The 19,695-nt window shown below is 46.4% G+C and overlaps 1 non-coding gene and 40 pseudogenes across 1 annotated transcript; all 41 read right to left on the bottom strand.

The window, feature by feature from the left end:
* Positions 1-159: 159 nt before the first annotated feature.
* LOC133567535 (5S ribosomal RNA) lies at positions 160-278 on the bottom strand (annotated as a pseudogene).
* Positions 279-642: 364 nt separating this feature from the next.
* On the bottom strand, positions 643-761 carry LOC133566714 (5S ribosomal RNA; annotated as a pseudogene).
* Positions 762-1,126: 365 nt separating this feature from the next.
* Positions 1,127-1,245, bottom strand: LOC133567534 (5S ribosomal RNA; annotated as a pseudogene).
* A 368-nt stretch (positions 1,246-1,613) lies between these two features.
* On the bottom strand, positions 1,614-1,732 carry LOC133565011 (5S ribosomal RNA; annotated as a pseudogene).
* A 365-nt stretch (positions 1,733-2,097) lies between these two features.
* Positions 2,098-2,216, bottom strand: LOC133566646 (5S ribosomal RNA; annotated as a pseudogene).
* A 364-nt stretch (positions 2,217-2,580) lies between these two features.
* On the bottom strand, positions 2,581-2,698 carry LOC133566809 (5S ribosomal RNA; annotated as a pseudogene).
* Positions 2,699-3,066: 368 nt separating this feature from the next.
* On the bottom strand, positions 3,067-3,185 carry LOC133565009 (5S ribosomal RNA; annotated as a pseudogene).
* Positions 3,186-3,550: 365 nt separating this feature from the next.
* Positions 3,551-3,669, bottom strand: LOC133565902 (5S ribosomal RNA; annotated as a pseudogene).
* Positions 3,670-4,033: 364 nt separating this feature from the next.
* LOC133567533 (5S ribosomal RNA) lies at positions 4,034-4,152 on the bottom strand (annotated as a pseudogene).
* Positions 4,153-4,520: 368 nt separating this feature from the next.
* On the bottom strand, positions 4,521-4,639 carry LOC133565857 (5S ribosomal RNA; annotated as a pseudogene).
* Positions 4,640-5,003: 364 nt separating this feature from the next.
* LOC133566545 (5S ribosomal RNA) lies at positions 5,004-5,122 on the bottom strand (annotated as a pseudogene).
* Positions 5,123-5,486: 364 nt separating this feature from the next.
* LOC133567532 (5S ribosomal RNA) lies at positions 5,487-5,605 on the bottom strand (annotated as a pseudogene).
* A 364-nt stretch (positions 5,606-5,969) lies between these two features.
* On the bottom strand, positions 5,970-6,088 carry LOC133566222 (5S ribosomal RNA; annotated as a pseudogene).
* Positions 6,089-6,456: 368 nt separating this feature from the next.
* LOC133565855 (5S ribosomal RNA) lies at positions 6,457-6,575 on the bottom strand (annotated as a pseudogene).
* A 364-nt stretch (positions 6,576-6,939) lies between these two features.
* Positions 6,940-7,058, bottom strand: LOC133565229 (5S ribosomal RNA; annotated as a pseudogene).
* A 364-nt stretch (positions 7,059-7,422) lies between these two features.
* LOC133565228 (5S ribosomal RNA) lies at positions 7,423-7,541 on the bottom strand (annotated as a pseudogene).
* Positions 7,542-7,905: 364 nt separating this feature from the next.
* Positions 7,906-8,024, bottom strand: LOC133567531 (5S ribosomal RNA; annotated as a pseudogene).
* A 368-nt stretch (positions 8,025-8,392) lies between these two features.
* On the bottom strand, positions 8,393-8,511 carry LOC133565524 (5S ribosomal RNA; annotated as a pseudogene).
* A 364-nt stretch (positions 8,512-8,875) lies between these two features.
* On the bottom strand, positions 8,876-8,994 carry LOC133565227 (5S ribosomal RNA; annotated as a pseudogene).
* A 364-nt stretch (positions 8,995-9,358) lies between these two features.
* Positions 9,359-9,477, bottom strand: LOC133565472 (5S ribosomal RNA; annotated as a pseudogene).
* Positions 9,478-9,845: 368 nt separating this feature from the next.
* On the bottom strand, positions 9,846-9,964 carry LOC133565926 (5S ribosomal RNA; annotated as a pseudogene).
* Positions 9,965-10,328: 364 nt separating this feature from the next.
* Positions 10,329-10,447, bottom strand: LOC133565226 (5S ribosomal RNA; annotated as a pseudogene).
* A 364-nt stretch (positions 10,448-10,811) lies between these two features.
* LOC133567377 (5S ribosomal RNA) lies at positions 10,812-10,925 on the bottom strand (annotated as a pseudogene).
* Positions 10,926-11,293: 368 nt separating this feature from the next.
* On the bottom strand, positions 11,294-11,412 carry LOC133565225 (5S ribosomal RNA; annotated as a pseudogene).
* Positions 11,413-11,776: 364 nt separating this feature from the next.
* Positions 11,777-11,895, bottom strand: LOC133566092 (5S ribosomal RNA; annotated as a pseudogene).
* A 364-nt stretch (positions 11,896-12,259) lies between these two features.
* LOC133567530 (5S ribosomal RNA) lies at positions 12,260-12,378 on the bottom strand (annotated as a pseudogene).
* A 368-nt stretch (positions 12,379-12,746) lies between these two features.
* On the bottom strand, positions 12,747-12,865 carry LOC133565770 (5S ribosomal RNA; annotated as a pseudogene).
* A 364-nt stretch (positions 12,866-13,229) lies between these two features.
* LOC133567529 (5S ribosomal RNA) lies at positions 13,230-13,348 on the bottom strand (annotated as a pseudogene).
* Positions 13,349-13,712: 364 nt separating this feature from the next.
* Positions 13,713-13,831, bottom strand: LOC133567528 (5S ribosomal RNA; annotated as a pseudogene).
* Positions 13,832-14,195: 364 nt separating this feature from the next.
* On the bottom strand, positions 14,196-14,314 carry LOC133566624 (5S ribosomal RNA; annotated as a pseudogene).
* A 368-nt stretch (positions 14,315-14,682) lies between these two features.
* Positions 14,683-14,801, bottom strand: LOC133565522 (5S ribosomal RNA; annotated as a pseudogene).
* A 365-nt stretch (positions 14,802-15,166) lies between these two features.
* LOC133567525 (5S ribosomal RNA) lies at positions 15,167-15,285 on the bottom strand (annotated as a pseudogene).
* Positions 15,286-15,649: 364 nt separating this feature from the next.
* On the bottom strand, positions 15,650-15,768 carry LOC133567524 (5S ribosomal RNA; annotated as a pseudogene).
* Positions 15,769-16,136: 368 nt separating this feature from the next.
* LOC133565521 (5S ribosomal RNA) lies at positions 16,137-16,255 on the bottom strand (annotated as a pseudogene).
* A 364-nt stretch (positions 16,256-16,619) lies between these two features.
* LOC133565223 (5S ribosomal RNA) lies at positions 16,620-16,738 on the bottom strand (annotated as a pseudogene).
* A 364-nt stretch (positions 16,739-17,102) lies between these two features.
* On the bottom strand, positions 17,103-17,221 carry LOC133565010 (5S ribosomal RNA). The gene has a single exon (XR_009809410.1). It is a non-coding gene; the product is annotated as a 5S ribosomal RNA (ribosomal RNA).
* Positions 17,222-17,585: 364 nt separating this feature from the next.
* LOC133567523 (5S ribosomal RNA) lies at positions 17,586-17,704 on the bottom strand (annotated as a pseudogene).
* Positions 17,705-18,072: 368 nt separating this feature from the next.
* LOC133567183 (5S ribosomal RNA) lies at positions 18,073-18,191 on the bottom strand (annotated as a pseudogene).
* Positions 18,192-18,559: 368 nt separating this feature from the next.
* Positions 18,560-18,678, bottom strand: LOC133565222 (5S ribosomal RNA; annotated as a pseudogene).
* A 364-nt stretch (positions 18,679-19,042) lies between these two features.
* Positions 19,043-19,161, bottom strand: LOC133567522 (5S ribosomal RNA; annotated as a pseudogene).
* A 367-nt stretch (positions 19,162-19,528) lies between these two features.
* LOC133567521 (5S ribosomal RNA) lies at positions 19,529-19,647 on the bottom strand (annotated as a pseudogene).
* Between the last annotated feature and the right edge of the window lie 48 nt (positions 19,648-19,695).

The raw sequence follows: 19,695 nt of genomic DNA, 5'->3' as shown, positions 1-19,695 counted from the left end.
ATTTCAGACCGAGTCAAAACTAAACTTGTTTTGGGTGTAGAACAGCGTTTTGTTTGGACGAGCATAATGTAGCGTTTTGACAAGTGTGACAAGTATCTATAGCCATTGTGACAAAAACAAAAGGGAGAAAGTGCGCCCTATACTGGGAGCATCGCTAAAAGCCTACAGCACCTGGTATTCCTAGGCAGTCTCCCATCCAAGTACTAACCAGGCCAGACCCAGCTTAGCTTCCGAGATCAGACGAGATCGGGCGATCTTCGGGTAGTATGGCCGTAAGCCGAGACGCAGTCCTCAGAATTCAATTTTTAAATGTGGCAAGCTGGTTGACAGGACCTTTCTGCAATGAGCTACACGTGTGTGATACAATAATCACTGCTCTTTTTCTCAGCCTATGTAACTCTTTGGACTTTTGCCCCACTGTTAGCACTGAAGTGCCTTGAGGCACATGGGTCACTGTTGGCGACACTGCAAATCTTGCTATAAATTTCAGACCGAGTCAAAACTAAACATGTTTTGGGTGGAGACCAGCGTTTTGTTTGGACGAGCATAATGTAGCGTTTTGACAAGTGTGGCAAGTATCTATAGCCATTGTGAGAAAAACAAAAGGGAGAAAGTGCGCCCTATACTGGGAGCATCGCTAAAAGCCTACGGCACTTGGTATTCCTAGGCAGTCTCCCAACCAAGTACTAACCAGGCCAGACCCAGCTTAGCTTCCGAGATCAGACGAGATCGGGAGATCTTCAGGTAGTATGGCCGTAAGCCGAGACGCAGTCCTCAGAATTCAATTTTTAAATGTGGCAAGCTGGTTGACAGGACCTTTCTGCAATGAGCTACACGTGTGGGATACAATAATCACTGCTCTTTTTCTCAGCCTATGTAACTCTTTGGACTCTTGGCCCACTGTTAGCACTGAAGTGCCTTGAGGCACATGGGTGACTTTTGGCGACACTGCATATCTTGCTATAAATTTCAGACCGATTCAAAACTAAACATGTTTTGGGTGGAGACCAGTGTTTTGTTTGGACGAGCATAAACATAGCGTTTTGACAAGTGTGGCAAGTATCTATAGCCATTGTGACAAAAACAAAAGGGAGAAAGTGCGCCCTATACTGGGAGCATCGCTAAAAGCCTACAGCACCTGGTATTCCTAGGCAGTCTCCCATCCAAGTACTAACCAGGCCAGACCCAGCTTAGCTTCCGAGATCAGACGAGATCGGGCGATCTTCGGGTAGTATGGCCGTAAGCCGAGAGGGAGTCCTCTGAATTCAATTTTTAAATGTGGCAAGCTGGCTGACAGGACCTTTCTGCAATGAGCTACACGTGTGTGATACAATAATCACTGCTCTTTTTCTCAGCCTATGTAACTCTTTGGACTTTTGCCCCACTGTTAGCAATGAAGTGCCTTGAGGCACATGGGTCACTGTTGGCGACACTGCAAATCTTGCTATAAATTTCAGACCGAGTCAAAACTAAACAAACATGTTTTGGGGGGAGACCAGCGGTTTGTTTGGACGAGCATAATGTAGCGTTTTGACAAGTGTGGCAAGTATCTATAGCCATTGTGAAAAAAACAAAAGGGAGAAAGTGCGCCCTATACTGGGAGCATCGCTAAAAGCCTACAGCACCTGGTATTCCTAAGCAGTCTCCCATCCAAGTACTAACCAGGCCAGACCCAGCTTAGCTTCCGAGATCAGACGAGATCGGGCGATCTTCGGGTAGTATGGCCGTAAGCCGAGAGGCAGTACTCAGAATTCAATTTTTAAATGTGGCAAGCTGGTTGACAGGACCTTTCTGCAATGAAATACACGTGTGTGATACAATAATCACTGCTCTTTTTCTCAGCCTATGTAACTCTTTGGACTTTTGCCCCACTGTTAGCACTGAAGTGCCTTGAGGCACATGGGTCACTGTTGGCGACACTGCAAATCTTGCTATAAATTTCAGACCGAGTCAAAACTAAACATGTTTTGGGTGGAGACCAGTGTTTTGTTTTGACAAGCATAAACGTAGCGTTTTGACAAGTGTGGCAAGTATCTATAGCCATTGTGAGAAAAACAAAAGGGAGAAAGTGCGCCCTATACTGGGAGCATCGCTAAAAGCCTACAGCACCTGGTATTCCTAGGCAGTCTCCCATCCAAGTACTAACTAGGACAGACCCAGCTTAGCTTCCGAGATCAGACGAGATCGGGCGATATTCGGGTAGTATGGCCGTAAGCCGAGAGGCAGCCCTCAGAATTCAATTTTAAAAGTGGCAAGCTGGTTGACAGGACCTTTCTGCAATGAGCTACACGTGTGTGATACAATAATCACTGCTCTTTTTCTCAGCCTATGTAACTCTTTGGACTCTTGGCCCACTGTTAGCACTGAAGTGCCTTGAGGCACATGGGTGACTTTTGGCGACACTGCATATCTTGCTATAAATTTCAGACCGATTCAAAACTAAACATGTTTTGGGTGGAGACCAGTGTTTTGTTTGGACGAGCATAAACATAGCGTTTTGACAAGTGTGGCAAGTATCTATAGCCATTGTGACAAAAACAAAAGGGAGAAAGTGCGCCCTATACTGGGAGCATCGCTAAAAGCCTACAGCACCTGGTATTCTTGGCAGTCTCCCATCCAAGTACTAACCAGGCCAGACCCAGCTTAGCTTCCGAGATCAGACGAGATCGGGCGATCTTCGGGTAGTATGGCCGTAAGCCGAGAGGGAGTCCTCAGAATTCAATTTTTAAATGTGGCAAGCTGGTTGACAGGACCTTTCTGCAATGAGCTACACGTGTGTGATACAATAATCACTGCTCTTTTTCTCAGCCTATGTAACTCTTTGGACTTTTGCCCCACTGTTAGCAATGAAGTGCCTTGAGGCACATGGGTCACTGTTGGCGACACTGCAAATCTTGCTATAAATTTCAGACCGAGTCAAAACTAAACAAACATGTTTTGGGTGGAGACCAGCGGTTTGTTTGGACGAGCATAATGTAGCGTTTTGACTAGTGTGGCAAGTATCTATAGCCATTGTGAAAAAAACAAAAGGGAGAAAGTGCGCCCTATACTGGGAGCATCGCTAAAAGCCTACAGCACCTGGTATTCCTAAGCAGTCTCCCATCCAAGTACTAACCAGGCCAGACCCAGCTTAGCTTCCGAGATCAGACGAGATCGGGCGATCTTCGGGTAGTATGGCCGTAAGCCGAGAGGCAGTCCTCAGAATTCAATTTTTAAATGTGGCAAGCTGGTTGACAGGACCTTTCTGCAATGAAATACACGTGTGTGATACAATAATCACTGCTCTTTTTCTCAGCCTATGTAACTCTTTGGACTTTTGCCCCACTGTTAGCACTGAAGTGCCTTGAGGCACATGGGTCACTGTTGGCGACACTGCAAATCTTGCTATAAATTTCAGACCGAGTCAAAACTAAACATGTTTTGGGTGGAGACCAGTGTTTTGTTTTGACAAGCATAAACGTAGCGTTTTGACAAGTGTGGCAAGTATCTATAGCCATTGTGACAAAAACAAAAGGGAGAAAGTGCGCCCTATACTGGGAGCATCGCTAAAAGCCTACAGCACCTGGTATTCCTAGGCAGTCTCCCATCCAAGTACTAACCAGGACAGACCCAGCTTAGCTTCCGAGATCAGACGAGATCGGGCGATCTTCGGGTAGTATGGCCGTAAGCCGAGAGGCAGCCCTCAGAATTCAATTTTTAAATGTGGCAAGCTGGTTGACAGGACCTTTCTGCAATGAGCTACACGCGTGTGATACAATAATCACTACTCTTTTTCTCAGCCTATGTAACTCTTTGGACTTTTGCCCCACTGTTAGCACTGAAGTGCCTTGAGGCACATGGGTCACTGTTGGCGACACTGCAAATCTTGCTATAAATTTCAGACCGAGTCAAAACTAAACTTGTTTTGGGTCTAGAACAGCGTTTTGTTTGGACGAGCATAATGTAGCGTTTTGACAAGTGTGGCAAGTATCTATAGCCATTGTGACAAAAACAAAAGGGAGAAAGTGCGCCCTATACTGGGAGCATCGCTAAAAGCCTACAGCACCTGGTATTCCTAGGCAGTCTCCCATCCAAGTACTAACCAGGCCAGACCCAGCTTAGCTTCCGAGATCAGACGAGATCGGGCGATCTTCGGGTAGTATGGCCGTAAGCCGAGAGGCAGTCCTCAGAATTCAATTTTTAAATGTGGCAAGCTGGTTGACAGGACCTTTCTGCAATGAGCTACACGTGTGTGATACAATAATCACTGCTCTTTTTCTCAGCCTATGTATCTCTTTGGACTTTTGCCCCACTGTTAGCACTGAAGTGCCTTGAGGCACATGGGTCACTGTTGGCGACACTGCAAATCTTGCTATAAATTTCAGACCGAGTCAAAACTAAACAAACATGTTTTGGGTGGAGACCAGCGGTTTGTTTGGATGAGCATAATGTAGCGTTTTGACAAGTGTGGCAAGTATCTCGAGCCATTGTGAAAAAAACAAAAGGGAGAAAGTGCGCCCTATACTGGTAGCATCGCTAAAAGCCTACAGCACCTGGTATTCCTAGGCAGTCTCCCAACCAAGTACTAACCAGGACAGACCCAGCTTAGCTTCCGAGATCAGACGAGATCGGGTGATCTTCGGGTAGTATGGCCGTAAGCCGAGAGGCAGTCCTCAGAATTCAATTTTTAAATGTGGCAAGCTGGTTGACAGGACCTTTCTGCAATGAGTTACACGTATGTGATACAATAATCACTGCTCTTTTTCTCAGCCTATGTAACTCTTACGACTTTTGCCCCACTGTTAGCACTGAAGTGCCTTGAGGCACATGGGTCACTATTGGCGACACTGCAAATCTTGCTATAAATTTCAGACCGAGTCAAAACTAAACATGTTTTGGGTGGAGACCAGCGTTTTGTTTGGACGAGCATAATGTAGCGTTTTGACAAGTGTGGCAAGTATCTATAGCCATTGTGACAAAAACAAAAGGGAGAAAGTGCGCCCTATACTGGTAGCATCGCTAAAAGCCTACAGCACCTGGTATTCCTAGGCAGTCTCCCAACCAAGTACTAACCAGGCTAGACCCAGCTTAGCTTCCGAGATCAGACGAGATCGGGCGATCTTCGGGTAGTATGGCCGTAAGCCGAGAGGCAGACCTCAGAATTCAATTTTTAAATGTGGCAAGCTGGTTGACAGGACCTTTCTGCAATGAGTTACACGTGTGTGATACAATAATCACTGCTCTTTTTCTCAGCCTATGTAACTCTTACGACTTTTGCCCCACTGTTAGCACTGAAGTGCCTTGAGGCACATGGGTCACTATTGGCGACACTGCAAATCTTGCTATAAATTTCAGACCGAGTCAAAACTAAACATGTTTTGGGTGGAGACCAGCGTTTTGTTTGGACGAGCATAATGTAGCGTTTTGACAAGTGTGGCAAGTTTCTATAGCCATTGTGACAAAAACAAAAGGGAGAAAGTGCGCCCTATACTGGGAGCATCGCTAAAAGCCTACAGCACCTGGTATTCCTAGGCAGTCTCCCATCCAAGTACTAACCAGGCCAGACCCAGCTTAGCTTCCGAGATCAGACGAGATCGGGCGATCTTCGGGTAGTATGGCCGTAAGCCGAGAGGCAGACCTCAGAATTAAATTTTTAAATGTGGCAAGCTGGTTGACAGGACCTTTCTGCAATGAGCTACACGTGTGTGATACAATAATCACTGCTCTTTTTCTCAGCCTATGTAACTCTTTGGACTTTTGCCCCACTGTTAGCACTGAAGTGCCTTGAGGCACATGGGTCACTGTTGGCGACACTGCAAATCTTGCTATAAATTTCAGACCGGGTCAAAACTAAACTTGTTTTGGGTGGAGACCAACGTTTTGTTTGGACGAGCATAATGTAGCGTTTTGACAAGTGTGGCAAGTATCAATAGCCATTGTGACAAAAACAAAAAGGAGAAAGTGCGCCCTATACTGGGAGAATCGCTAAAAGCCTACAGCACCTGGTATTCCTAGGCAGTCTCCCAACCAAGTACTAACCAGGCCAGACCCAGCTTAGCTTCCGAGATCAGACGAGATCGGGCGATCTTCGGGTAGTATGGCCCTAAGCCGAGAGGCAGTCCTCAGAATTCAACTTTTAAATGTGGCAAGCTGGTTGACAGGACCTTTCTGCAATGAGCTACACGTGTGTGATACAATAATCACTGCTCTTTTTCTCAGCCTATGTAACTCTTTGGACTTTTGCCCCACTGTTAGCACTGAAGTGCCTTGAGGCACATGGGTCACTGTTGGCGACACTGCAAATCTTGCTATAAATTTCAGACCGAGTCAAAACTAAACAAACATGTTTTGGGTGGAGACCGGCGGTTTGTTTGGATGAGCATAATGTAGCGTTTTGACAAGTGTGGCAAATATCTATAGCCATTGTGAAAAAAACAAAAGGGAGAAAGTGCGCCCTATACTGGTAGCATCGCTAAAAGCCTACAGCACCTGGTATTCCTAGGCAGTCTCCCAACCAAGTACTAACCAGGACAGACCCAGCTTAGCTTCCGAGATCAGACGAGATCGGGTGATCTTCGGGTAGTATGGCCGTAAGCCGAGAGGCAGTCCTCAGAATTCAATTTTTAAATGTGGCAAGCTGGTTGACAGGACCTTTCTGCAATGAGTTACACGTATGTGATACAATAATCACTGCTCTTTTTCTCAGCCTATGTAACTCTTACGACTTTTGCCCCACTGTTAGCACTGAAGTGCCTTGAGGCACATGGGTCACTATTGGTGACACTGCAAATCTTGCTATAAATTTCAGACCGAGTCAAAACTAAACATGTTTTGGGTGGAGACCAGCGTTTTGTTTGGACGAGCATAATGTAGCGTTTTGACAAGTGTGGCAAGTATCTATAGCCATTGTGACAAAAACAAAAGGGAGAAAGTGCGCCCTATACTGGTAGCATCGCTAAAAGCCTACAGCACCTGGTATTCCTAGGCAGTCTCCCAACCAAGTACTAACCAGGCCAGACCCAGCTTAGCTTCCGAGATCAGACGAGATCGGGCGATCTTCGGGTAGTATGGCCGTAAGCCGAGAGGCAGACCTCAGAATTCAATTTTTAAATGTGGCAAGCTGGTTGACAGGACCTTTCTGCAATGAGTTACACGTGTGTGATACAATAATCACTGCTCTTTTTCTCAGCCTATGTAACTCTTACGATTTTTGCCCCACTGTTAGCACTGAAGTGCCTTGAGGCACATGGGTCACTATTGGCGACACTGCAAATCTTGCTATAAATTTCAGACCGAGTCAAAACTAAACATGTTTTGGGTGGAGACCAGCGTTTTGTTTGGACGAGCATAATGTAGCGTTTTGACAAGTGTGGCAAGTATCTATAGCCATTGTGACAAAAACAAAAGGGAGAAAGTGCGCCCTATACTGGTAGCATCGCTAAAAGCCTACAGCACCTGGTATTCCTAGGCAGTCTCCCAACCAAGTACTAACCAGGCCAGACCCAGCTTAGCTTCCGAGATCAGACGAGATCGGGCGATCTTCGGGTAGTATGGCCGTAAGCCGAGAGGCAGACCTCAGAATTCAATTTTTAAATGTGGCAAGCTGGTTGACAGGACCTTTCTGCAATGAGTTACACGTGTGTGATACAATAATCACTGCTCTTTTTCTCAGCCTATGTAACTCTTTGGACTTTTGCCCCACTGTTAGCACTGAAGTGCCTTGAGGCACATGGGTCACTGTTGGCGACACTGCAAATCTTGCTATAAATTTCAGACCGAGTCAAAACTAAACTTGTTTTGGGTGGAGACCAACGTTTTGTTTGGACGAGCATAATGTAGCGTTTTGACAAGTGTGGCAAGTATCAATAGCCATTGTGACAAAAACAAAAAGGAGAAAGTGCGCCCTATACTGGGAGCATCGCTAAAAGCCTACAGCACCTGGTATTCCTAGGCAGTCTCCCATCCAAGTACTAACCAGGCCAGACCCAGCTTAGCTTCCGAGATCAGACGAGATCGGGCGATCTTCGGGTAGTATGGCCGTAAGCCGAGATGCCGTCCTCAGAATTCAATTTTTAAATGTGGCAAGCTGGTTGACAGGACCTTTCTGCAATGAGCTACACGTGTGTGATACAATAATCACTGCTCTTTTTCTCAGCCTATGTAACTCTTTGGACTTTTGCCCCACTGTTAGCACTGAAGTGCCTTGAGGCACATGGGTCACTGTTGGCGACACTGCAAATCTTGCTATAAATTTCAGACCGAGTCAAAACTAAACAAACATGTTTTGGGTGGAGACCAGCGGTTTGTTTGGGCGAGCATAATGTAGCGTTTTGACAAGTGTGGCAAGTATCTATAGCCATTGTGAAAAAAACAAAAGGGAGAAAGTGCGCCCTATACTGGGAGCATCGCTAAAAGCCTACAGCACCTGGTATTCCTAGGCAGTCTCCCAACCCAGTACTAACCAGGCCAGACCCAGCTTAGCTTCCGAGATCAAACGAGATCGGGCGATCTTCGGGTAGTATGGCCGTAAGCCGAGAGGCTGTCCTCAGAATTAAATTTTTAAATGTGGCAAGCTGGTTGACAGGACCTTTCTGCAATGAGCTACACGTGTGTGATAAAATAATCACTGCTCTTTTTCTCAGCTTATGTAACTCTTTGGACTTTTGCCCCACTGTTAGAACTGAAGTGCCTTGAGGCACATGGGTCACTGTTGGCGACACTGCAAATCTTGCTATAAATTTCAGACCGAGTCAAAACTAAACTTGTTTTGGGTGGAGACCAGCGTTTTGTTTGGACGAGCATAATGTAGCGTTTTGACAAGTGTGGCAAGTATCAATAGCCATTGTGACAAAAACAAAAGGGAGAAAGTGCGCCCTATACTGGGAGCATCGCTAAAAGCCTACAGCACCTGGTATTCCTAGGCAGTCTCCCAACCAAGTACTAACCAGGCCAGACCCAGCTTAGCTTCCGAGATCAGACGAGATCGGGCGATCTTCGGGTAGTATGGCCGTAAGCCGAGAGGCAGTCCTCAGAATCCAATTTTTAAATGTGGCAAGCTGGTTGACAGGAACTTTCTGCAATGAGCTACACGTGTGTGATACAATAATCACTGCTCTTTTTCTCAGCCTATGTAACTCTTTGGACTTTTGCCCCACTGTTAGCACTGAAGTGCCTTGAGGCACATGGGTCACTGTTGGCGACACTGCAAATCTTGCTATAAATTTCAGACCGAGTCAAAACTAAACATGTTTTGGGTGGAGACCAGCGTTTTGTTTGGACGAGCATCATGTAGCGTTTTGACAAGTGTGGCAAGTATCTATAGCCATTGTGACAAAAACAAAAGGGAGAAAGTGCGCCCTATACTGGGAGCATCGCTAAAAGCCTACAGCACCTGGTATTCCTAGGCAGTCTCCCATCCAAGTACTAACCAGGTCAGACCCAGCTTAGCTTCCGAGATCAGACGAGATCGGGCGATCTTCGGGTAGTATGGCCGTAAGCCGAGATGCCGTCTTCAGAATTCAATTTTTAAATGTGGCAAGCTGGTTGACAGGACCTTTCTGCAATGAGCTACACGTGTGTGATACAATAATCACTGCTCTTTTTCTCAGCCTATGTAACTCTTTGGACTTTTGCCCCACTGTTCGCACTGAAGTGCCTTGAGGCACATGGGTCACTGTTGGCGACACTGCAAATCTTGCTATAAATTTCAGACCGAGTCAAAACTAAACAAACATGTTTTGGGTGGAGACCAGCGGTTTGTTTGGGCGAGCATAATGTAGCGTTTTGACAAGTGTGGCAAGTATCTATAGCCATTGTGACAAAAACAAAAGGGAGAAAGTGCGCCCTATACTGGGAGCATCGCTAAAACCCTACAGCACCTGGTATTCCTAGGCAGTCTCCCATCCAAGTACTAACCAGGCCAGACCCAGCTTAGCTTCCGAGATCAGACGAGATCGGGCGATCTTCGGGTAGTATGGCCGTAAGCCGAGAGGCAGTCCTCAGAATTAAATTTTTAAATGTGGCAAGCTGGTTGACAGGACCTTTCTGCAATGAGCTACACGTGTGTGATACAATAATCACTGCTCTTTTTCTCAGCCTATGTAACTCTTTGGACTTTTGCCCCACTGTTAGCACTGAAGTGCCTTGAGGCACATGGGTCACTGTTGGCGACACTGCAAATCTTGCTATAAATTTCAGACCGAGTCAAAACTAAACTTGTTTTGGGTGGAGACCAACGTTTTGTTTGGACGAGCATAATGTAGCGTTTTGACAAGTGTGGCAAGTATCAATAGCCATTGTGACAAAAACAAAAAGGAGAAAGTGCGCCCTATACTGGGAGCATCGCTAAAAGCCTACAGCACCTGGTATTCCTAGGCAGTCTCCCAACCAAGTACTAACCAGGCCAGACCCAGCTTAGCTTCCGAGATCAGACGAGATCGGGCGATCTTCGGGTAGTATGGCCGTAAGCCGAGAGGCAGTCCTCAGAATCCAATTTTTAAATGTGGCAAGCTGGTTGACAGGACCTTTCTGCAATGAGCTACACGTGTGTGATACAATAATCACTGCTCTTTTTGTCAGCCTATGTAACTCTTTGGACTTTTGCCCCACTGTTAGCACTGAAGTGCCTTGAGGCACATGGGTCACTGTTGGCGACACTGCAAATCTTGCTATAAATTTCAGACCGAGTCAAAACTAAACTTGTTTTGGGTGGAAACCAGCGTTTTGTTTGGACGAGCATAATGTAGCGTTTTGACAAGTGTGGCAAGTATCTATAGCCATTGTGACAAAAACAAAAGGGAGAAAGTGCGCCCTATACTGGGAGCATCGCTAAAAGCCTACAGCACCTGGTATTCCTAGGCAGTCTCCCATCCAAGTACTAACCAGACCCAGCTTAGCTTCCGAGATCAGACGAGATCGGGCGATCTTCGGGTAGTATGGCCGTAAGCCGAGATGCCGTCCTCAGAATTCAATTTTTAAATGTGGCAAGCTGGTTGACAGGACCTTTCTGCAATGAGCTACACGTGTGTGATACAATAATCACTGCTCTTTTTCTCAGCCTATGTAACTCTTTGGACTTTTGCCCCACTGTTAGCACTGAAGTGCCTTGAGGCACATGGGTCACTGTTGGCGACACTGCAAATCTTGCTATAAATTTCAGACCGAGTCAAAACTAAACAAACATGTTTTGGGTGGAGACCAGCGGTTTGTTTGGACGAGCATAATGCAGCGTTTTGACAAGTTTGGCAAGTATCAATAGCCATTGTGACAAAAACAAAAGGGAGAAAGTGCGCCCTATACTGGGAGCATCGCTAAAAGCCTACAGCACCTGGTATTCCTAGGCAGTCTCCCAACCAAGTACTAACCAGGCCAGACCCAGCTTAGCTTCCGAGATCAGACGAGATCGGGCGATCTTCGGGTAGTATGGCCGTAAGCCGAGAGGCAGTCCTCAGAATCCAATTTTTAAATGTGGCAAGCTGGTTGACAGGAACTTTCTGCAATGAGCTACACGTGTGTGATACAATAATCACTGCTCTTTTTCTCAGCCTATGTAACTCTTTGGACTTTTGCCCCACTGTTAGCACTGAAGTGCCTTGAGGCACATGGGTCACTGTTGGCGACACTGCAAATCTTGCTATAAATTTCAGACCGAGTCAAAACTAAACATGTTTTGGGTGGAGACCAGCGTTTTGTTTGGACGAGCATAATGTAGCGTTTTGACAAGTGTGGCAAGTATCAATAGCCATTGTGACAAAAACAAAAGGGAGAAAGTGCGCCCTATACTGGGAGCATCGCTAAAAGCCTACAGCACCTGGTATTCCTAGGCAGTCTCCCAACCAAGTACTAACCAGGCCAGACCCAGCTTAGCGTCCGAGATCAGACGAGATCGGGCGATCTTCGGGTAGTATGGCCGTAAGCCGAGAGGCAGTCCTCAGAATCCAATTTTTAAATGTGGCAAGCTGGTTGACAGGAACTTTCTGCAATGAGCTACACGTGTGTGATACAATAATCACTGCTCTTTTTCTCAGCCTATGTAACTCTTTGGACTTTTGCCCCACTGTTAGCACTGAAGTGCCTTGAGGCACATGGGTCACTGTTGGCGACACTGCAAATCTTGCTATAAATTTCAGACAGAGTCAAAACTAAACATGTTTTGGGTGGAGACCAGCGTTTTGTTTGGACGAGCATCATGTAGCGTTTTGACAAGTGTGGCAAGTATCTATAGCCATTGTGACAAAAACAAAAGGGAGAAAGTGCGCCCTATACTGGGAGCATCGCTAAAAGCCTACAGCACCTGGTATTCCTAGGCAGTCTCCCATCCAAGTACTAACCAGGCCAGACCCAGCTTAGCTTCCGAGATCAGACGAGATCGGGCGATCTTCGGGTAGTATGGCCGTAAGCCGAGATGCCGTCCTCAGAATTCAATTTTTAAATGTGGCAAGCTGGTTGACAGGACCTTTCTGCAATGAGCTACACGTGTGTGATACAATAATCACTGCTCTTTTTCTCAGCCTATGTAACTCTTTGGACTTTTGCCCCACTGTTAGCACTGAAGTGCCTTGAGGCACATGGGTCACTGTTGGCGACACTGCAAATCTTGCTATAAATTTCAGACCGAGTCAAAACTAAACAAACATGTTTTGGGTGGAGACCAGCGGTTTGTTTGGGCGAGCATAATGTAGCGTTTTGACAAGTGTGGCAAGTATCTATAGCCATTGTGAAAAAAACAAAAGGGAGAAAGTGCGCCCTATACTGGGAGCATCGCTAAAAGCCTACAGCACCTGGTATTCTTAGGCAGTCTCCCAACCCAGTACTAACCAGGCCAGACCCAGCTTAGCTTCCGAGATCAAACGAGATCGGGCGATCTTCGGGTAGTATGGCCGTAAGCCGAGAGGCTGTCCTCAGAATTAAATTTTTAAATGTGGCAAGCTGGTTGACAGGACCTTTCTGCAATGAGCTACACGTGTGTGATAAAATAATCACTGCTCTTTTTCTCAGCTTATGTAACTCTTTGGACTTTTGCCCCACTGTTAGCACTGAAGTGCCTTGAGGCACATGGGTCACTGTTGGCGACACTGCAAATCTTGCTATAAATTTCAGACCGAGTCAAAACTAAACTTGTTTTGGGTGGAGACCAGCGTTTTGTTTGGACGAGCATAATGTAGCGTTTTGACAAGTGTGGCAAGTATCTATAGCCATTGTGACAAAAACAAAAGGGAAAAAGTGCGCCCTATACTGGGAGCATCGCTAAAAGCCTACAGCACCTGGTATTCCTAGGCAGTCTCCCATCCAAGTACTAACCAGGCCAGACCCAGCTTAGCTTCCGAGATCAGACGAGATCGGGCGATCTTCGGGTAGTATGGCCGTAAGCCGAAAGGCAGTCCTCAGAATTCAATTTTTAAATGTGGCAAGCTGGTTGACAGGAACTTTCTGCAATGAGCTACACGTGTGTGATACAATAATCACTGCTCTTTTTCTCAGCCTATGTAACTCTTTGGACTTTTGCCCCACTGTTAGCACTGAAGTGCCTTGAGGCACATGGGTCACTGTTGGCGACACTGCAAATCTTGCTATAAATTTCAGACCGAGTCAAAACTAAACATGTTTTGGGTGGAGACCAGCGTTTTGTTTGGACGAGCATAATGTAGCGTTTTGACAAGTGTGGCAAGTATCAATAGCCATTGTGACAAAAACAAAAGGGAGAAAGTGCGCCCTATACTGGGAGCATCGCTAAAAGCCTACAGCACCTGGTATTCCTAGGCAGTCTCCCATCCAAGTACTAACCAGGCCAGACCCAGCTTAGCTTCCGAGATCAGACGAGATCGGGCGATCTTCGGGTAGTATGGCCGTAAGCCGAGAGGCAGTCCTCAGAATCCAATTTTTAAATGTGGCAAGCTGGTTGACAGGAACTTTCTGCAATGAGCTACACGTGTGTGATACAATAATCACTGCTCTTTTTCTCAGCCTATGTAACTCTTTGGACTTTTGCCCCACTGTTAGCACTGAAGTGCCTTGAGGCACATGGGTCACTGTTGGCGACACTGCAAATCTTGCTATAAATTTCAGACCGAGTCAAAACTAAACATGTTTTGGGTGGAGACCAGCGTTTTGTTTGGACGAGCATCATGTAGCGTTTTGACAAGTGTGGCAAGTATCTATAGCCATTGTGACAAAAACAAAAGGGAGAAAGTGCGCCCTATACTGGGAGTATCGCTAAAAGCCTACAGCACCTGGTATTCCTAGGCAGTCTCCCATCCAAGTACTAACCAGCCCAGACCCAGCTTAGCTTCCGAGATCAGACGAGATCGGGCGATCTTCGGGTAGTATGGCCGTAAGCCGAGATGCCGTCCTCAGAATTCAATTTTTAAATGTGGCAAGCTGGATGACAGGACCTTTCTGCAATGAGCTACACGTGTGTGATACAATAATCACTGCTCTTTTTCTCAGCCTATGTAACTCTTTGGACTTTTGCCCCACTGTTAGCACTGAAGTGCCTTGAGGCACATGGGTCACTGTTGGCGACACTGCAAATCTTGCTATAAATTTCAGACCGAGTCAAAACTAAACAAACATGTTTTGGGTGGAGACCAGCGGTTTGTTTGGGCGAGCATAATGTAGCGTTTTGACAAGTGTGGCAAGTATCTATAGCCATTGTGAAAAAAACAAAAGGGAGAAAGTGCGCCCTATACTGGGAGCATCGCTAAAAGCCTACAGCACCTGGTATTCCTAGGCAGTCTCCCAACCCAGTACTAACCAGGCCAGACCCAGCTTAGCTTCCGAGATCAAACGAGATCGGGCGATCTTCGGGTAGTATGGCCGTAAGCCGAGAGGCTGTCCTCAGAATTAAATTTTTAAATGTGGCAAGCTGGTTGACAGGACCTTTCTGCAATGAGCTACACGTGTGTGATAAAATAATCACTGCTCTTTTTCTCAGCTTATGTAACTCTTTGGACTTTTGCCCCACTGTTAGCACTGAAGTGCCTTGAGGCACATGGGTCACTGTTGGCGACACTGCAAATCTTGCTATAAATTTCAGACCGAGTCAAAACTAAACATGTTTTGGGTGGAGACCAGTGTTTTGTTTGGACAAGCATAAACGTAGCGTTTTGACAAGTGTGGCAAGTATCTATAGCCATTGTGACAAAAACAAAAGGGAGAAAGTGCGCCCTATACTGGGAGCATCGCTAAAAGCCTACAGCACCTGGTATTCCTAGGCAGTCTCCCATCCAAGTACTAACCAGGCCAGACCCAGCTTAGCTTCCGAGATCAGACGAGATCGGGCGATCTTCGGGTAGTATGGCCGTAAGCCGAAAGGCAGTCCTCAGAATTCAATTTTTAAATGTGGCAAGCTGGTTGACAGGAACTTTCTGCAATGAGCTACACGTGTGTGATACAATAATCACTGCTCTTTTTCTCAGCCTATGTAACTCTTTGGACTTTTGCCCCACTGTTAGCACTGAAGTGCCTTGAGGCACATGGGTCACTGTTGGCGACACTGCAAATCTTGCTATAAATTTCAGACCGAGTCAAAACTAAAAATGTTTTGGGTGGAGACCAGCGTTTTGTTTGGACGAGCATCATGTAGCGTTTTGACAAGTGTGGCAAGTATCTATAGCCATTGTGACAAAAACAAAAGGGAGAAAGTGCGCCCTATAGTGGGAGCATCGCTAAAAGCCTACAGCACCTGGTATTCCTAGGCAGTCTCCCATCCAAGTACTAACCAGGCCAGACCCAGCTTAGCTTCCGAGATCAGACGAGATCGGGCGATCTTCGGGTAGTATGGCCGTAAGCCGAGATGCCGTCCTCAGAATTCAATTTTTAAATGTGGCAAGCTGGTTGACAGGACCTTTCTGCAATGAGCTACACGTGTGTGATACAATAATCACTGCTCTTTTTCTCAGCCTATGTAACTCTTTGGACTTTTGCCCCACTGTTAGCACAGAAGTGCCTTGAGGCACATGGGTCACTGTTGGCGACACTGCAAATCTTGCTATAAATTTCAGACCGAGTCAAAACTAAACAAACATGTTTTGGGTGGAGACCAGCGGTTTGTTTGGGCGAGCATAATGTAGCGTTTTGACAAGTGTGGCAAGTATCTATAGCCATTGTGAAAAAAACAAAAGGGAGAAAGTGCGCCCTATACTGGGAGCATCGCTAAAAGCCTACAGCACCTGGTATTCCTAGGCAGTCTCCCAACCCAGTACTAACCAGGCCAGACCCAGCTTAGCTTCCGAGATCAAACGAGATCGGGCGATCTTCGGGTAGTATGGCCGTAAGCCGAGAGGCTGTCCTCAGAATTACATTTTTAAATGTGGCAAGCTGGTTGACAGGACCTTTCTGCAATGAGCTACACGTGTGTGATAAAATAATCACTGCTCTTTTTCTCAGCTTATGTAACTCTTTGGACTTTTGCCCCACTGTTAGAACTGAAGTGCCTTGAGGCACATGGGTCACTGTTGGCGACACTGCAAATCTTGCTATAAATTTCAGACCGAGTCAAAACTAAACTTGTTTTGGGTGGAGACCAGCGTTTTGTTTGGACGAGCATAATGTAGCGTTTTGACAAGTGTGGCAAGTATCAATAGCCATTGTGACAAAAACAAAAGGGAGAAAGTGCGCCCTATACTGGGAGCATCGCTAAAAGCCTACAGCACCTGGTATTCCTAGGCAGTCTCCCAACCAAGTACTAACCAGGCCAGACCCAGCTTAGCTTCCGAGATCAGACGAGATCGGGCGATCTTCGGGTAGTATGGCCGTAAGCCGAGAGGCAGTCCTCAGAATCCAATTTTTAAATGTGGCAAGCTGGTTGACAGGAACTTTCTGCAATGAGCTACACGTGTGTGATACAATAATCACTGCTCTTTTTCTCAGCCTATGTAACTCTTTGGACTTTTGCCCCACTGTTAGCACTGAAGTGCCTTGAGGCACATGGGTCACTGTTGGCGACACTGCAAATCTTGCTATAAATTTCAGACAGAGTCAAAACTAAACATGTTTTGGGTGGAGACCAGCGTTTTGTTTGGACGAGCATAATGTAGCGTTTTGACAAGTGTGGCAAGTATCTATAGCCATTGTGACAAAAACAAAAGGGAGAAAGTGCGCCCTATACTGGGAGCATCGCTAAAAGCCTACAGCACCTGGTATTCCTAGGCAGTCTCCCATCCAAGTACTAACCAGGCCAGACCCAGCTTAGCTTCCGAGATCAGACGAGATCGGGTGATCTTCGGGTAGTATGGCCGTAAGCCGAGAGGCAGGCCTCAGAATTCAATTTTTAAATGTGGCAAGCTGGTTGACAGGAACTTTCTGCAATGAGCTACACGTGTGTGATACAATAATCACTGCTCTTTTTCTCAGCCTATGTAACTCTTTGGACTTTTGCCCCACTGTTAGCACTGAAGTGCCTTGAGGCACATGGGTCACTGTTGGCGACACTGCAAATCTTGCTATAAATTTCAGACCGAGTCAAAACTAAACATGTTTTGGGTGGAGACCAGCGTTTTGTTTGGACGAGCATCATGTAGCGTTTTGACAAGTGTGGCAAGTATCTATAGCCATTGTGACAAAAACAAAAGGGAGAAAGTGCGCCCTATACTGGGAGCATCGCTAAAAGCCTACAGCACCTGGTATTCCTAGGCAGTCTCCCATCCAAGTACTAACCAGGCCAGACCCAGCTTAGCTTCCGAGATCAGACGAGATCGGGCGATCTTCGGGTAGTATGGCCGTAAGCCGAGATGGCGTCCTCAGAATTCAATTTTTAAATGTGGCAAGCTGGTTGACAGGACCTTTCTGCAATGAGCTACACGTGTGTGATACAATAATCACTGCTCTTTTTCTCAGCCTATGTAACTCTTTGGACTTTTGCCCCACTGTTAGCACTGAAGTGCCTTGAGGCACATGAGTCACTGTTGGCGACACTGCAAATCTTGCTATAAATTTCAGACCGAGTCAAAACTAAACAAACATGTTTTGGGTGGAGACCAGCGGTTTGTTTGGGCGAGCATAATGTAGCGTTTTGACAAGTGTGGCAAGTATCTATAGCCATTGTGAAAAAAACAAAAGGGAGAAAGTGCGCCCTATACTGGGAGCATCGCTAAAAGTCTACAGCACCTGGTATTCCTAGGCAGTCTCCCAACCCAGTACTAACCAGGCCAGACCCAGCTTAGCTTCCGAGATTAAACGAGATCGGGCGATCTTCGGGTAGTATGGCCGTAAGCCGAGAGGCTGTCCTCAGAATTAAATTTTTAAATGTGGCAAGCTGGTTGACAGGACCTTTCTGCAATGAGCTACACGTGTGTGATACAATAATCACTGCTCTTTTTCTCAGCCTATGTAACTCTTTGGACTTTTGCCCCAATGTTAGCACTGAAGTGCCTTGAGGCACATGGGTCACTGTTGGCAACACTGCAAATCTTGCTATAAATTTCAGACCGAGTCAAAACTAAACAAACATGTTTTGGGTGGAGACCAGCGGTTTGTTTGGACGAGCATAATGCAGCGTTTTGACAAGTTTGGCAAGTATCAATAGCCATTGTGACAAAAACAAAAGGGAGAAAGTGCGCCCTATACTGGGAGCATCGCTAAAAGCCTACAGCACCTGGTATTCCTAGGCAGTCTCCCAACCAAGTACTAACCAGGCCAGACCCAGCTTAGCTTCCGAGATCAGACGAGATCGGGCGATCTTCGGGTAGTATGGCCGTAAGCCGAGAGGCAGTCCTCAGAATCCAATTTTTAAATGTGGCAAGCTGGTTGACAGGAACTTTCTGCAATGAGCTACACGTGTGTGATACAATAATCACTGCTCTTTTTCTCAGCCTATGTAACTCTTTGGACTTTTGCCCCACTGTTAGCACTGAAGTGCCTTGAGGCACATGGGTCACTGTTGGCGACACTGCAAATCTTGCTATAAATTTCAGACCGAGTCAAAACTAAACATGTTTTGGGTGGAGACCAGCGTTTTGTTTGGACGAGCATCATGTAGCGTTTTGACAAGTGTGGCAAGTATCTATAGCCATTGTGACAAAAACAAAAGGGAGAAAGTGCGCCCTATACTGGGAGCATCGCTAAAAGCCTACAGCACCTGGTATTCCTAGGCAGTCTCCCATCCAAGTACTAACCAGGCCAGACCCAGCTTAGCTTCCGAGATCAGACGAGATCGGGCGATCTTCGGGTAGTATGGCCGTAAGCCGAGAGGTAGTCCTCAGAATTCAATTTTTAAATGTGGCAAGCTGGTTGACAGGACCTTTCTGCAATGAGCTACACGTGTGTGATACAATAATCACTGCTCTTTTTCTCAGCCTATGTAACTCTTTGGACTTTTGCCCCACTGTTAGCACTGAAGTGCCTTGAGGCACATGGGTCACTGTTGGCGACACTGCAAATCTTGCTATAAATTTCAGACCGAGTCAAAACTAAACAAACATGTTTTGGGTGGAGACCAGCGTTTTGTTTGGACGAGCATAATGTAGCGTTTGACAAGTGTGGCAAGTATCTATAGCCATTGTGACAAAAACAAAAGGGAGAAAGTGCGCCCTATACTGGGAGCATCGCTAAAAGCCTACAGCACCTGGTATTCCTAGGCAGTCTCCCATCCAAGTACTAACCAGGCCAGACCCAGCTTAGCTTCCGAGATCAGACGAGATCGGGCGATCTTCGGGTAGTATGGCCGTAAGCCGAAAGGCAGTCCTCAGAATTCAATTTTTAAATGTGGCAAGCTGGTTG

The sequence above is a fragment of the Nerophis ophidion genome, linkage group LG13, assembly GCF_033978795.1.
Source record: "Nerophis ophidion isolate RoL-2023_Sa linkage group LG13, RoL_Noph_v1.0, whole genome shotgun sequence".
Lineage (NCBI taxonomy): Eukaryota > Metazoa > Chordata > Actinopteri > Syngnathiformes > Syngnathidae > Nerophis > Nerophis ophidion.
Note: the sequence above shows the minus strand (reverse complement) of the source record. Positions and strands in the feature narration are given on the sequence as shown.